General features: G+C 29.9%; 1 pseudogene; it reads left to right on the top strand.

Moving 5' to 3' along the window:
• Window positions 1-14,643: 14,643 nt before the first annotated feature.
• Window positions 14,644-16,129, top strand: LOC143561862 (ethylene-responsive transcription factor RAP2-13 pseudogene; annotated as a pseudogene).
• The last annotated feature ends 2,359 nt before the right edge of the window (window positions 16,130-18,488 follow it).

Below are 18,488 nucleotides of genomic sequence, written 5' to 3'. Positions count from 1 at the left end.
TTAAACCAGATTTCGCACAGCAAGCCTGTATTTTGAGTCCGGTATTTTTGGCCAGTTTGCTTGACATCATACCGGCGGTTTTTTCCTAAAATATCAGTTTTTCCCGGCAAACCGACTTTAAGTCCTACAAATTTTTAATATTTGTGGCCCATATTTTTTTAAAATTACTTTTAATTCAACAATTAACATTTAAACGTGTAAACTTTATGACTATTTTTTTAAAATGGAGTGCTTTTGTATTATTTTATTAGTATGGATTAACTTTTGGATTATTTTTGTTATGAAATCATTTACATTTGGGTTATTTTTGAAATGAAGTTGCACTTATAGGAAATTACAAGGTAAACTATTTAACCGGTTGAACCTCCCTGTATAACCTGGTTCAACCTGCTGTACCATTTTTTAGTCTAATCCGGTACAAGTCAAATACCGGTTTTTAAAACATTGCTTTTTACATTTTTCGTTTTTTTATTAAATTTTGAGTAATAATTTTTTTATTTATTTTTTTAAAATTTTTTTTGAGGGTTTTTTGTTGCTAGAAACATTTCTTATCCTTCTCATTTTTGTTCCCTTGTAGAATAAATGCATATATAGTCTAGATATATTTATTCTATTTTTTTAGTGTGAAAAAAATATAATTAAAAAAGAATAAAGAAGTATAATCTATAATATATATAAACGAAGACATAAAAATCCTATGTGTCGCGATGTAGTCGCTCCCCCTTTTTTGGAGTCACTAGATTTGCTTGATTTTTAAATGGAGGTTTCTCATGCATTTGACTCAAATTCATGGGTATGGGTCTTACCAAACTCAGATATTTACTTAAACGGGTTATAACATTTCATTAAATTAAAATTATTCTCACCAAATTATTGATGTAAAAATCCTATAAAATAGGATATAATAAAAATTAATATCTTATTTATTTTAAAAAAATATATATATTATTTAAATTAAAAAACCAATTTGATAGTAAAAGAAAATAAACGGGTCTTGGGTCTTATTAAACCATAAGTATATTATTAACTTTCATAAATATTATTTATAATTAAAAAAACCAAATTTATAGTAAAAAAAATAAACGGGTCTTGGGTCTCATCAAAACCATATAGCTTTTAAATTGGGTTATAACATCTCATTTATTTGTGAAACATTTTATCATCAAACCATAAGTATATTATTAACTTTCATACAATAAAAAAAATATAAAAGTTCAAAAAATAAATAAATATTAGAACAAACAATATAAAACAACCCCCGTAATACGAGGGTTAAAAACTAATTCTTATATAAAATATGATTTCTCATGTCATAGACTGATATGAGATCTATCTATATCTATATTGTTAATAAAAACACTAAATTTACTAAAGTTTGGTGGGGTGTATATGTTAAGTTGGATATGATTTTCTGTTTTTATTTAAAAGTTTTTATAGGTTTCAAGATCAGCTTACTTGTACAACCATCTATCAGATTTGAGACATTTTAAACAATATTGACAGGTTAGAAATTGTCATGATTCTAACATTTTAAGAAAAGTTACTTAAATTATATAATAATTAACTTACAATAAAATATTAGTAAAGATGTAATTATGAATATGCACATAGGAATATGCAAATTAATTACAAATAAAATGGAGTAATGAGAAAGACGTAGAAGAGTCATGGTGGCTCGATCTCTTTCTTGTTTGACTAAACGTGGTTCGATCAATTCTAGAACCATTAATTTGCGAAGTAATATATCACGTTCATATATTATCATAAATTTATGCCACTTGTACTATATAACTAAAAATATATATATTATAAGTTCAAAATAAAGGACGTGGAGTGTTAAAGCATTATCCTTTTATATCTTATTAAAATGATAATTGTTTTTGGGTAGTTATAATTGTGGCTGAAAATAATAAAACGACATACATGTGAAATCTCAAGTAGGAATTATGACTAATACATCGAAGAAAAATGTGCTAAACCAAATTACTCATACATTCAATAAGATTATAAGAGAACACACGAGCAAGTTCGTGTACCAACTTTACTCGAGAACAAGTTGTATCGTACAGTCATAAATCATAACTTACATGAGACATATATGAGTTATATTACAATAATTTCATACGTATGTCATAAGACATAACTTACATGAGAACAAGTTCACGTACCAACCCGTATGCACATGCATATCAAACTTTTTCTTCATCAATATTATGTATCGGACTTTTATTCATGTTTAGACTTGTGTGTGTGCATTTGTTGCAATGCAATTTTTAAAATTTTTTTTAGAAATTAAGACAGTAATGTATAAAACGATTAATAAGAAACTTGACGAAAGAACTAATTTTTTTTTTAAATACAGAGATTTGTAGGAATCTTGGATTGATATCCAAACCAATTCATAAGTTTCATATCTAGCATCTGGCATAACTATTCTCATCAATTAATAATATCACACAAGTTTCATATAGACATGTGAAAAGAGTATTTGTCATACATCACAAGGGGGTTTAGCCTTATCGTCTTAACACATATGGGGTATTTGTCAAATTATTTGGCAACTACTAAGGTCCCAAGAAGGTATTTCATTAAGATTGGCAGCTAAGTTTCTATGACGTTTGAATGGTTAATTGCCAAATGATTTGGCGATCACTTTGTAACTTGATCAAACATGTAGAAAGTAACTTGTCAAAAAAGAAAAAAAATAGTAGTCGTCAAACCATTTCATTAGTTTTACATATAAAAAAAAATATTTTGGTTATCTATATATACTATTAAAGCAAGGAGCAATTTCCACATGTCATCATTTTAGGGTGTCCATATAGGATGCCACGTCATTGCCATGTCACCCATTAACTTTCTTAATCATGCCAACTCATCCACTAACCTATATTTAAACCATAACATTTCTTAATTTTTTACCCTATTCAACATTTTATCTCTTTCATCTCTTAATATATTCCGACGAATATTATTCAACATTTCTATCAATTTTCCTGTAAGTCTGTATTTTATAATAAACTTTCTATTGTTTATCTATTTATTTCCTGCAACCTTATTATTTTTTCCGGTTATTGTTTCTTCTAACATTTTTATGTTTATTCTCATTCTTAACTGAATTTATGAAAATCAGTTTAGGTTGTAAATCATAAACGGGCATGAAGGTGATATGTGGACGTTTTACATTTTTCCGGTAAGTATTTCAAGTAAGATTTTCCGTTAAGGTTTTTCCGGCTATGTTTTATACCTATAACAATGGTTGCTTTACATTATTTCAGGTTGTTTACCCGTTTAATTTGCTGAAGATTTCATTTTAGTTTGTTAATCAAAATCTTATATTCCATTTTTACGTTTTTCCGGTAAGTATTTCCGGTAAGTTTTTTCGGTAACATTTTCCGTCTATCAATATTAATATTATTTTTTATTATTTCAGGTAACATTTTCCGGTAAGTGTCACGGCTTATACAATCTTTTTTCCGGTAACATCTTTAAATTTCGTTTTTCCGTTAACACCTTTAAAATTTTCCGGTTATTAGTTATAATTAAAATAATCCATAATATCAATATTAATATTCTTTGTTTATTATTTCAGGTAATTGCCGACTTATATAATTTAATTTCACGGAATGATTATGAGTTTATAGTATGTATAGATTTTAATTTTAATGTTGATGTATATTTTATTTTGTTAATTTGTTAATATTCATGTATATTCATCTTCTTGTGTTTATAAAAAATAAAATACGATTGTATATCGAAGATCCGAGATAAGTTTATCTATATTTTTTCCCGGCGTGTTTTAATCTATTCGATATGAATTGTCTCATTAATACCATTTATTTTGTTTGACTTTCCTTATTGTTTTAAATAACTTCATTAACATAAATATTGTATTTTAATTATCCCATTAAAACATTTTATTTTATATTCTTTGACTTTCCTTAATTTATAAACAAACCGATTTTAAAGTTAATTTGAATTAATTATTTTATAGTCAATGTGAATATTAATTAATTATTTTTATAATAACAATAAACTAATTAAAATGTTATATTGTTAGTTCAAATTTTAAAGTTTAAACATTAATATTAAAGTAAATAAGTAAATAATGAAATATGTAAATCATTAGACGAATTAAGGTAATTCGTTTGAATATTAAAGTTAATTAGAAAAATAAATATCCATATATTTTTTGTATATAACAATACTTCGTGGTAAAAATTACAAATTTGTAATCAGTATCCATATATTTTTTTTGCATATAACAATGATTTGCAATTACACATTTATTTATCATTTATATTTATTTATCATTTCAATATCCATTATATTTCTACAATTTCATAATTTACATAAATAGATAATCCTTATAGACAACCATAAAGATTTATAAATAGGTAATAATTATAAATTTACATCTTCATCCATATTTCATATTATAATTTACATTAATTTCAAATCATTTCCATATTATATTATATTAGACATGAATTATCGCATTAATACAATTTATTTAGTTTGACTTTCCTTATTTGTTTAAATATCTTAATTAACATTAATATTGTAATATATATTGTTTAATTATCCCATTAACACATTTGATATACTTTGATTTTCATTAATTTATAAACAAACAGATTTTAAAGTTAATTTGAATTATTTCAAAATAATTACTTGATAGTCAAAGTGAATAATTTTGTTTGGTATTCAAAAATATTAAACTTAGTTTGAATGTTTTTTGACCATCGAGTAAATAAGTTAATTTGTTATATTTTTTATACAAGTTAATCTAAAAATAATTATCCATATTTTACATAATAATAAGTTGACTAAAATTTTTAAAAAAAATTATTACCGTGTTTTGATAAATTATAAAACGATATGATTTCTATAAATATTACAATATATTAAAGTAAATAATTAAATACAGAAATCAGTAAATAATTAAACGAATTAAGGTAAGTCGTTTGAATATTAAAGCATCCATGCATTTTTGGTATATGTTGACTAAATTGATTTAAGAAACTATTGAAGTTCTATTAAAGTAAATGAGGTAATTGTTTTTATATTAACAAAATTAATTGTCAAAGTTTAAAACAGTATATTTTTAGTTTCATATTAAGATAAATAATTAGATCAAATAATTAGATGTGTTATTGTTTATTAGACGATAATTTATGCATGTTTATTAGATAACATAATAATCGTCTAATATAAACAAAATTTGTGAAGTATAGTTTATGCATGCTTATACATATAATTGTGTAGTTATCAATAATAATAATTTGAAATTTAATTATGTTTTGACCGAAATCAAATAATTAATTTGTATTAATTTTATTAACTTTGCTTCAAGCAAAAGAAAAGACAGTGGATACATTCTGGATTTTAAAAAAAATGCATACATATTATGTTGACATTTTGAATTCAAAATATGACATTTTAAAATTAAAAGTTAGACCTTTTAATTCAAACATGGTTTGTTAATTTTTTTTCAAGATGGTAGGTTACTAACTATAAATTTTTCAAGATGATAATATTTAATTCAAACATGGTTTGTAATAAATGTTTTAAATTGATGTGCAAATAAACACGGGTACTACCTTAGAGTAATAAATATTACAGTTATTGATGTGTAATAAATGTCTTAAATATAGTTCATCTTTTGAATCAACATTGAGATAAAAGTTTTGTTGAATCGACATTGTAGAATTGTTTTATTGATTTGGAGACCAATTTCCTTTGTTTGCTTATTATTGTACTAATGATATAAGTTATAAAATATTTTAACTTTTCATTTATCTTTGTTAGTCTCTATATTGGATTCAAATATGTTATAATGTCTTATAATTCATGTAAAAGTATCATTTATTTATAACTACAACATTTGCATTTCATTAAATTTATATGATGTTACATATATATTATGTTTTTAAATATGTTCTGCCGTGTGTAACACGGGTACTATCCTACATTAATATTGAAATCCAATGATCTGTTTCTTTTAAGATATTTGGATCATTTGAAGCTTGTTAATGTTATAAAGGAAATGACACATTTGGATTTGAAAAATGAAGTTAGTGATAAATGTTTTCAAGATGGTAATATTTGATTCAAACATGTTTTGTAATAAATGTTTTAAATTGATGTGCAAATAAACACGGGTTATCATCTTAGAGTAATAAATATTACAGTTATTGATGTGTAATAAATGTCTTAGATAGAATTCATCTTTTGAACCAATATTGAGATAAAAGTTTTGCTGAATCGACATTATTGAATTGTTTTATTGATTTGGAGACCAATTTCCTTTGTTTGCTTATTATTGTACTAATGATATAATTTATATAATACTTTAACTTTTCATTTATCTTTGTTAGTCTTTGTATTTGATTCAAATAAGTTATAATGTCTAATAATTCATGTAAAAGTATCACTTATTTATAAATACAACATTTGCATTTCATTAAATTTATATGATGTTACATATATATTATGTTTTTAAATATGTTCCACCGTTTGTAACACGGGTACTATCCTAAATAAATATTGGAATCCAATTATCTGTTTCTTTTAAGAGATTTGGATCATTTGAAGCTTGCTAATGTTATAAAAGAAAGAACACATTTAGATTTGGAAAATGAAGTTAGTGATAAATGTTTTCTGAAGATGGTAATATTTAATTTAAACATGGTTTGTAATAAATGTTTAAAATTGATGTGCAAATAACACAGGTACTATCTTAGAGTAATAAACATTATAGTTATTGATGTGCAATAAATGTCTTAGATAGAATTCATTTTTTGAATCAGTGAGGGGATGGTTGGTAAATTTACTTCCACGTCATAAAAAAGTTTGGTTTTTTGGTGGATTATGAATGAAGGTGATGGTTGGTAAATTTACTTCCACATGTTTAGATCTTCTTTTGAAATCTCAATTTTATAATTATATTTAGATTTTGTTAGTATTAAGCTTCTATTAAGATCTTTATCTTTTAAAAGACTATTAAACCTAAGTCAATTTTGCAATCCAATGATCTTTATCTTTTAAGAGATTTGGATTTTTTGAAGCTTTCTAACGTGTTTAAGGAAAGGGCACATTTTGATTTGGAGAATGAGGTGGCTGAGAATGTTAAATGGCTTTTAGAGTGTCAATACTATGAATCCGATTTTGATGATCTACAAAGCTCTTTTGGTTATGATTCTGAAGTTTAAGGTAACTCATATGAAATATGTTACTTATATTTTTGATAACTATAAATTTTGACTTTATTGTTGACTTTTTGTTGTTGTTGTATGTTATTAGTTTAATTCATATACACAGGCTTCTAAAAAAGTACAATCGTTTATTTTTCTTTTTTCAGGTTGTTATGACATTTTGCTTTTTTTGGTGGATTGTGTTTGAAGGTGATTGTTGGTAAACTTAACTTCCACATGTTTATATCTTCTTTTAGAATATACATTTTATGTTTATATTTAGTTTTTGTTAGTATTAAGATTGTATTAACGGGATTAGAATTTTTATTTTTTGGTATTAGTGGTTTGATAGTTTCAATATACTTTAATTTGTGATTGCCAGTTTGATTCATTTGTTTGTCTCTAGTTATAAAGTTATGTTGTATTTTATTATTTTTGATAGGTTTGTTTGTAAAAGGTTATGATTGCCACTCTGACAATTGCTAATTGTTACATTTTGTCATCTTCTTTTTACTTCAAAATAAGTAGCTACATATTTAACTATCACACTTCATTATGATATACGTTAACTTTTTGGTTTAATACTTAACTGCGTTCCATGGTTTGTTTATATTTTTCAGGTGGTTAAGGCGGATGATTTTCTTTTAGGACGGAAATTTTCAAGGTCATCCTGTTAAAGTCATGTTAATATCTAATGGTTTAACGTTTTTGATAAGACAATGAAGTATTTGTATCTATTAGGTCATTATGTAGACAACGTTATTTCCTTTTTTTTTTGATGTTTTGATAAGACAATGAATGTTTATATGGTAATATCTTATGATATTGTATGATAGTTTATATACATTTTGTTACATATCTAATGTCAAACTGTGTGTAACTCGGGTACTATCCTAGTTACATCAATAACTTAACCACAAAAATAGAGAGAGAAGAGACAGTAAAACTCTTTCCACAACATACCTAATGTATCGATGTATGTAATTGGTTATGAACTTGTTAGTTTCATTTTCCTTTTTGCTCACTTCTCCACTACTTTGTAGTCCCTGATTTTTAACTTTTTTCTAATACATAAATCGCTTTTTAAAGACCGGTTTTTACTAGTCTCCTTAGGCCGAACGTAGTGGCGAAATTGGAGGGGCGAAAGAGGCGATTTTAGGGGGGGAACATCGCCCCTCGGGCGATAAGGGGCGGGAGAGGGAGGGATTTGTCGCCGGAAGGAAGAAAAAATATTATTATTTTATTAATATGTGTGTGTTATACACACACATATATATATATATATATATATAGGGGAGTGTTATTCTAAAAAGAAGTAGTTTTCTAGAAAGACTAGGAATAAATCTTAGCCATTAGATCATGTTAATCAATAGTTGAGATTTAAAATTACCAAAAACCGCCATAGCTTCCTAGAATTACTCTTTCACCTCTATAACCGACATAGTTTTCTAAAATTGTTCTTTCACCAAAGGTTGTAGTGTCACATGTCAAAAATCTATTGGTTCTTATCATTCTTAGGAAACTCTTTATTTTTATTTGAATCATTTTCTATATATGTATATATATATATATATTACTATTTGTAGCCCCTACACCATTACACTCAAAAAACAAATTCTCATCCCTTACTGACTGCGCGTCACGTGTCGCAATTCGCCCCAATTTGTAGCCTCTCCACTACCCATAGCCAAGACATCCAAAAATTCTAGAGATGACCTTGAGTCATGTATCCCATTAATTGCCATTTACTTTTCACACTTGGAAACCGTTGAACCACAAGAAGATTGCTTCAAACAAAAATAGCACAGACTTATTACTTATTAGATCGTCATGTCTATCTTCAAGGGTGGCTCATGGGATAACGAAAACAAGTTAGGGTTATAGACATATGTTTAATTAAAGCCTTCAAGTTCGAAAAAACATTATATATAGATATATTATAATGGGGAAAAGTAATTTCAAAGTAATGTATTGGTGTGGTGGTAGGCTTGGTTGATACTAAATTATAGGTTATGAGTTCAAAACTTGTAATAAGGAAAAAAAATTTCTTATAAATTGTCATGAAGGCCACACAATCTTGTTTCGATTTAGGCCTATACATTCGTTGAGTCAGCCCTATCATCCTCTTTAACAATACTTGAAATCATGTTTTGTCATCGGCACTCATGAACTATATGTTATGATCTATCGTAACACCTTTGGATTCTATCATGAACTATTATGATTTATGAAGTATTAGGGCACACATCATAAACTTACATGAAGTGTACGTATTAGACATCAGTTTTACAAAAACTACGTCAAAACATAATAGACTGCATGTATACCGTATCAAACTATATAATGAGTTATTAGGTGGTGTCGGGTTAGCTTATATGTGTGTATGAGATCAGACAGTGTCTAAGTTAGAAAAATATATTGTCGTATATTTAAAAGAGACACATTTAATTAGAGGGTATATTATATATTGTGAGAACACAATAAACAACACATTTCATTATGTAGCACCTGGTCTCTCGACTTTCGTACCAAAAATGTTGTTTTTATTGTCCACGAAAAGCTTATGAGTTTGTTTTTGGTTGTCCAAGTAGAGACTTCCCCAGGTGTTACCCATCCTGATACTATTTCACCGTGAACACGCTTAACTATAGAATTCTCCTACCACTCACTAGCACTAAGCTCAAATTTCGTTACCCATCCTGATACAATTTCACCGTGAACACGCTTAACTATAGAATTCTCCTCCCACTCACTAGCACTAAGCTCAAATTTTGTTACCCATCCTGATACAATTTCACCGTGAACACGTTTAATTTATGAACCAGGGATGAGATCGGTACCCAAAGTACCATTACAGAATTCAGAAAATAATGGGTACCGGTACCGTTAGTAGGGTATCCAAAGCAAAATTTCAGTAAAATATTGGTGCCATACCGTGCCGGCATCGTATTGATCCCGAAACCAATAAAAGTTGGTATCGAATCGGTGCCGATGGTACCTGTAGTCTGTCCCATATACTCATCCCTAGACGAGGCATTCTTTATAAACCAAGCATATCTTCTGTTTAGACTGACGTGAGATTGGCCTCAGATGTTACGGTTCATTTATTCATTTCTTTCATTTCAAATTCATTTCAAAAGTTTCTAAAAAAATAACAAATAATTGAAATCCAATTTTTTATCTCTTTAAAAAAAACATATAGGAGTATATTACACACACACGCTAAAATCAAAACAAAAGGTTTAGGACTCAAAGAACCACAAATCAAGTTGTAAATTTTGCTTTAAATGTAATACAGAATGTAGTTACATAACCGTCCACTATGGTACAACCATATCATTAAATCATCAATGCACTTGGTACATATACTCTATACGTTGTTCTCCAAAGTTGATTATGAGAAAATGTGTCATGTACACATATATACTACCTAGGGCTACACATACGTAGGTAACGACTAAAACTTAAAAAATCTCTATATTATTAACAATTGAGTTTGATTATTTTATATACTTAACCTTTCTACCTTCTCTAATTTGTTAAAAATATAACAAATTTTTTTAGATATGAAACATCAATTAAGTAATGATTTTTTTTTTTACCTTGCAATAGTTTATAATCAGAAAATCAACTTTAGAAAAATAACTGTCGGAAATCAGTAAAATCACACTGACGAGCGACGACGGCAATTGTGGTGCGTCTCAACTACCAACTACCTTGAAGATTGCCACGTGTACGGATAATGATATCAGGAAATTGAGATAGGCTTGGTCCAAGACCGTTGGATGGAATAACTCTGTAAGAGTTCACGTGGCATACACGTGATTTTGATGGGTTGGTTTAACTAGTAATTTGCGCCGAAATCGAAGTGATGTTGAGAGACAGTCTGTCTTAACCATGGTTAGATTCAAGGAACTTATTATTATTCCAAAAGACATTCTACTTTCAGGCTCTAGCCACCTGGAGCCGCCAGTTTATCCTTCTTCACTTCCACTAATTTTACATTTTAGTAGATTCTATTCAGAAAGTTATTTTTCATGAAAAAGAAAAATATTATTTGAGTTAGTTAAAAACTTAAATGGATGGTTATCCACCCACTTGTAGTCTAATGACAAGAAGACTTCAGTTTGTTAACGAAGATTCAAATTCGATCCTTACTTGTATCACTTTGGATGGATACTGACATTGAAATATTTGAGATAAGCTTTGCGATGCTTGTTTGTTCAGATTCAGAGCCCACCAAGTTTTCGTCCTATCGTGTTATGCAGAGAAATATGTTCTTGTGGTGACACTGTCAAGTGGCAACCGACGGTATATGGTTTCCTGGGAGAAAGCTCAAACCAAACTCTTAAACCAACGTGAACTCGATTAAGACAACATAGTCTGATCAGAGTGGGGGTAACAAGACTCGCCAAATTGGAGAGTACAATGACCTATCACCACAAGAAGTCGTTCTAAAAAAAATTTTAAGGATAGTTCATGTGATTTGCTCGTATACATCCTTGATCTCTAAAAATTACATGGATGTTTGATCTTTAACTATTTGTGGACTTGTAAATGAACCAAATGTTAATGAGTTATTTGTGAACACCTTGACGAATAGTTCATTTTTGCTTGTTTATTTACAAAAATGAACAAACGAATATGACAAGGTAGACAAGTCCAATTCTACACTTTATCAAGTATTAACCGTGTGATATTAAGAATTTTCTTATTTGTATGATACATTTATGGATTTAGTGATGCGGTTTTGATTGAACATGCCACATTTGAAATGATTACAATTTCGATTATGATGACCTCATAACGAGTGTAGTAGCCATAAATAAGTTAGCCATCCATAAATAAGTGAATCGGTACTAAATGAGTCTCATTTCATACGGTCCGATATTACCAAAAGCTTAATTTGTCATAAACTCCGAAATTACTAATGCAATAAGAAAAGGGCTAAGCCTTATATGCATAGTTTGGCATTGTGTGTGACAACCATTTTCATTCCAATGGCAATGACGAGCATATAGTTCAACTAACTTGCTGCATATACATAACACGTTGAAATGGTACGATTTGGCTTGTCCTAGTTTAAACTTTACTTGATTTAGAGAATGTATTTGTTTGATAACCTGGATCTAAGACTGGTTGTTTAGCGCATGATCCATTAAGTTTCGGGTTTAGACTGTTTTTAACAATCCTATTATTAGTCTATATTATCCAATAAATTTGACAAAATATTGAAAGAAACCGAAGACTTTCTAGGTCGCGCTATGTGCTTAATGGGTAATTATAATTACCATTTCAAATTACCGACTGATTTTCTATAAATAAAAAAGATTATTGTTTAACAGTATATATATATCTGACTTTGGACTCAAGCTTCCAGCGCCACTAGCCATAAGAGTGATTATTAAGTGTCAAAAGCTAACTAATTAAGTGAATAACGTTTTATATATTAGTTGCGTCTTTCGGCATACAAAGATAGGGCACCAATTTAATATTCTTATAATCACGAGTTAGATAAACTGGATTGTGTCAAGTGCAGTTACAAATAATTTAAAAACCAAACATGCAAATACTTTTTAGAGGGTAAGATAAAGTCTGCTTTTAAAAGAGACTTGGGCGTGAGTTTAAATTTCATTGTTTTAATAAAGCTGTAATTTACCGGTGGAGTCAGAGAATATATGAGTTGTCGTTTAATAAAAATACGAAATCTAAACAAACAATTAAAGAGTTCGTACTTGCAAATAATATCCTAAAAGAAAGAAAACACAAATAAATCTAGTTTTACCTATGGATGTTCAAACTGCTCGCCGCTCGAAAATTGCTCGAAAAATATTTGTTCGATTTTGGCTCAGTTTGAAAATGAGCCATATATACATATGTAAAGTATTTTTTTTTTAAGTTTAAATTCCTACTTTTGTGTTAACTTCAAAGTTTAATTTTAAACCATACTTGCTCGTTTTACCTATGTTTTCCTGTTAACTTTGAGTTTTAGGCGTATTAGAGTTTGAAGTCTAGACATTTTGGAGTTTAAATTCTTGAATTAATGATATTTTTTTTGTTTTAGAATAGAAATTTACGTAGTAAAATTTAAAAGCTTATACGAAACCAATGAAAACCAATCCAAATCAAGCGCTCGGTTTCAAACCAAACCAAGTGCAAACCAAGCCCTGTTTTGAAAACATTGATTAGGACGTCTTCTACTGAGTTCTGCATAGGGTTTGGTTGAATCCTCTTTGAAGATAAGTATAGTAGACTGATCATGTTTCCAAAAAAAATGAAAATAAAAGCTGAAGATTAGTCCTAAGTGGATACAACGTGGCAATAGATATTTTTGGGGTGGACTCGCCTAATCGTATGGGCTATGATTGTGCAAAGACCATGTGGACAGTGTATTGTCTTGTAGTATGCTAATAAAATGTAGCAAAAGACTCTTTTCCAAACGTTGAATATTATTGAGGTTATTATATATTGTAACTTTGCAATATAGAAGTGATTATCCGTATTTTAGTGTAACTGTATTAATTAGTCAATATATCGTAATAAATATTAAGCAAGCTAGGAATGTGCGGAGTACACACTTGTTTTAGTTTGTTATGATGTTAAGAGCGAAGCCCCTAACAAATAATAGTTTGAGGGCAGTGGCCCCAGTTGCGGGGTCATAGGGGCGGCAACCCCTAACATGATCCAAGGGGCAGAGGCCCTGGCTGAGACATTTAAAATTTGAAATATAACTGCTTGAAACAATTATCTGAATTGGAAACCGACCCTAGAGATAAAACACCGTTCATGTTTTGATTGCTCTTTATGGTTATTCTTTTCACAAATTCCATACAAATTTCTTGTCTCATATCAAAGTTTTATCTGATTAAAGCATTTTAGAGAACCACTAAAATAACTTTTAAATCTAAAAGTTATCATACGAGGATATGATTATCCAAGTTGTTATTTTAAAATCCTCAACAGTTATCCGTTGCTAGTGTGTAAAACCTTTTAGATTCAATGCATCACTGCAATTCTGTCAGTATGTTTGGCTTTACTAAAGTACCAAAACATTGGAACTTGCTATAGCAAACGGAAAAATAAACAAAATAAAACTATAAGTCCTCGTAGTTTTTTTTCTTATATATATAAGTTACAAGAAATATTTACTAGAAAATAGATATTTACTTGAACAATGTCATATAGTTACAAGAAATATAAATAAACAAATATTTAGGAAAGTAAACCAGGTGCGAACACGGTTTTGGTCAAAGGCATGACTTAGAAACCAAACTCATATTCAGGCTTTTACCGACACATGTCCCGAGTTAACCGGCACACGTCCATGCCACAAACGCGTTTCTACTTGCCCATTTTGACATTCATTAACCACATCACATCCAACCTAACCACACCACACCCCCTATAAAACCCACCCACCACCTTCCTCATCATTCACACACTACAAGCACACACTAAAGCACATACTCAAAAACACACTTAAAAAAAACTTTTTTTTTTTTTAATTTTATTCCCCCTTCTATACTCCCCGCTTCTGTATATCCCTTTCTGTAAATCATCTGGTCTTTCAACTATTATTAAAATTTACAATTAATTTGGGTTTGTTTTGTCAAGGATTTTAAAGAGTTTCAACATTATTACATTATATGAACAAAGAACAAACTTTTTTTGATTTTATATTTTTAATATTGAGAGAGAGTCAGGTGTTTTCAGAATAGAGATCCATCTTTTTTCAATTGGGTTCTATTTCTTTTCATCTATATCTATATCACCTCACCTTTTTATTTTAGGGGTTGTTTTTTGTTCCCCTAAAATAAAAGTTTCTTCTAAAGGGATTTTATTATTTTTGTTACAAAAATCCCATTTTTTTTCTTTATTTTCCCGGTCTTTTTATTCTTGGGAAATCATCTTTTTGATTATTTTATTTTATTTTTAATATTTTCCGTGAATTAAATCTTTAAAAAAAAATTAAGATTAATGGCTTCTACTGCAATGGATTTCTGGAATGATAATGTGTTTCAACAATCCACTTCTGGTGGAGACTTAATGGATGCACTTCAACCTTTTTACAAAAGTGCATCAAATGAATCTTCAAATTACCAAAATACCCTTCCTTATTCTACTTCTTCCACCTCTTACCCATGCCCTTTTTCGTCTTTTCCCCTTCCCTCTTCTACTTCTCACATCTCCAATATCTATTCACAACCCGGTTTGAACCCGGATTACCAAATCCAAAACCAATTCGAATACCATCAATCCGGTTTACCCGAATTAATCGGACCCTCCTTCGGGTCAAACCAATTAACCGAAACCCAATTTTACCCGATTCAAGTTCAACCCACCCAATTTTACCCGGTTTCGGATCCTACACCCGGGTTACAATCCGGGCCGGGTCCTAAACCCGTGAAGCTTTACAGGGGTGTGAGGCAACGCCACTGGGGAAAATGGGTCGCGGAGATCCGATTACCCAAGAGCCGGACCCGGCTTTGGCTGGGTACATTCGACTCAGCCGAGGAAGCCGCGCTGGCTTACGATAAAGCGGCTTACAAGCTGCGTGGAGACTACGCGCGGCTCAACTTCCCGCAGCTTCGTCCAGCCGGCTCGGAACTGACCGACTTCAAGCCGTTACATTCTTCAGTCGTGGCTAAATTGCAATCCATTTGTCAGTGTTTGTCAGAAGGTAAGTCCGTAGACCGGTGTAAGAAGTCCGGTTCACGGCGGTCGAAGAAACCGGAGGTTTTGAAAGTGGAAGTGTCGTCGGAAAACTCTTCGCCGTCGTCGGAGTTTACGGAGGAATATTTGTCGTTGGAAGAGTTACCGTCGTATGAGATTGACTGGAGTTTGATTTAATTTTAATGCAAGTTAAAGTAGAGGGTGTGTTTTGTAATTTAGGATAAGTTTGGGGTTTGTTTTTGTAATTTAGGGAAGTTGAGTTGAGCTCACCTTTGTAATTTTGTATTTTCGGAATTTGGGAAAATATATGAAATCCCGTTTTTTACCTTTATTTATTTAATTTAATTTCATAATTTTTTATTTTTTCACAGAGATTTCAATGAAATTAGGAAGATATGAAACTAGAAAGAAATTAGCCAAGCTAACTCTTCTTGCAATATGCAAGACTTCATCTGGGATCCCCTTCAAAACGAGGTCCGTAGAGATAGGATATTGGTGAAAGTCATTGCTTCAGGATGTACGTACGTGAGTGTGGAATAAATAACCGTAAATAGAAAATCCTCTGGATGATAGACGTGAGAAAAGAAAAACAATCAAATGCAGCTAAGACAGGTTAGCTTAGTGGGCGTGTTTGACCCACACCTATGCCTTGGCACCAAACACAACTACGCGGTTGCCAAAGGTGGCTGTTAAGGGCTTTTTCCTCAAACTCTTAAATGATTGTATGCTAAAAAGTGGTTCGTGTTTTGCTATGACGTCTAAGGGTGATCGGGGCATCCCTCCTCTCACTGATGAAGTTTTTGGATTTTTTTATGGAAGTTCTTGAAACAGCGCGAACTTAACATGATAATAATAATCATATTTTGAGTTATTTCTCATTTGTTTAGTAACAGTGTGTTTTTATCTTGTTAGCCCTTTCAACCCGTTTACAACTTGATTACCTCTCAACCCGTTTATTAAATGTCAACTCATTTAGCTCATTTAATAAATCATAAATGGGTATAAAGTTATGAGGTGGTGATTTAAAATCAAGATCGGATAATAAGCATTAGAGAAGAAATAAAGATTTTTGTAAATTGTTTGAATATCTGATATGACATTTTAAGTCGACAATTTAAAAATAGAACATTTGTGTGTATTTGTTTGCTCTAATTTAACTAAGGAGTGAGTCCACGATCTTCATGTACTACAAAATGAAAGATTGATAGCTGATAATCACATACAAAAAAAAGCATATAAACACTCAATGTTTTAATTTAAACGCTAGAAATATGATATTATAAGATCAACTAGGGTTTATTTAGATGCATCAAATCATATCAGAATCTTCCCATTCATTTTTCCCCACTATTTACATCTTTGCTTGAACCATGTTCACACACACAAAGAGTGTGCATCCAAAGATAAGGCTTCAAACAAATTCTGGAATAGGGTTTTTATTAAGCTTGAAGCAAAGTAGACATCCACTACAAAAAAGATTGTTATCTATTGGATCCTCCACATTATATGCTAGTTTTAGAGCCCGTATCACACACGAGATAATCCAAATTATAAAATTACAAGTAAAATAAATAATTACTTGTTTATTTGTTTGCTCTAATTTAACTAAGGAGTGAGTCCACGATCTTCATGTACTACAAAATGAAAGATTGATAGCTGATAATCACATACAAAAAAAAGCATATAAACACTCAATGTTTTAATTTAAACGCTAGAAATATGATATTATAAGATCAACTAGGGTTTATTTAGATGCATCAAATCATATCAGAATCTTCCCATTCATTTTTCCCCACTATTTACATCTTTGCTTGAACCATGTTCACACACACAAAGAGTGTGCATCCAAAGATAAGGCTTCAAACAAATTCTGGAATAGGGTTTGTATTAAGCTTGAAGCAAAGTAGACATCCACTACAAAAAAGATTGTTATCTATTGGATCCTCCACATTATATGCTAGTTTTAGAGCCCGTATCACACACGAGATAATCCAAATTATAAAATTACAAGTAAAATAAATAATTACATTGCGTATATGAAAAAAAATGTATTATATCTATATTTGTATATGTACTATGTATACATAAATTGATTTTATTTATAGCACAAAATGATTTTCTTTAAATTAACTTAATAAAAAAATTGCACGTGAAAAAACGTACCCGAGAATACTTCTTTTCGATTGGAATTTCATTCTCAGTGTCATATATGTATAATTGAAATAATTTTGGTTATGAACCAATTTCGGTAATAAGACTTCTCATACTATATTAGTTCCAACCACTCAGCCTAAATTGTCACACCCCGAAAACCTTAATTAAGACAGCGAAAGACTTTAACTTAAGTTGTTCGGGTTGTGACAGATGCCGATAGCCAATAATAATAGAGCAAAATATTTAATAATGAAAGTTTAACTTTTATTTAATAAAATATTCATTACATCATCAGAGTTGCACACGTGCTACCGCATGGTTTATTAAAAACCCTTAATGACCATTAGATAAAATTGATAACTCGATACATACCATACTCAATATATTCTCATTTTTAACCCAACGCGATTGGAAATGGGGGCCGTCACCCCGATAAATCTACCAATATTTATGTGCCTTTATTAA

This window comes from Bidens hawaiensis, unplaced genomic scaffold (assembly GCF_021521415.1).
Source record: "Bidens hawaiensis isolate Kalapana, Puna unplaced genomic scaffold, B.hawaiensis_p1.1 tig00020828_1, whole genome shotgun sequence".
In the NCBI taxonomy this organism is placed as follows: Eukaryota; Viridiplantae; Streptophyta; class Magnoliopsida; order Asterales; family Asteraceae; genus Bidens; species Bidens hawaiensis.
This window is presented reverse-complemented; position numbering and strand designations above follow the sequence as displayed.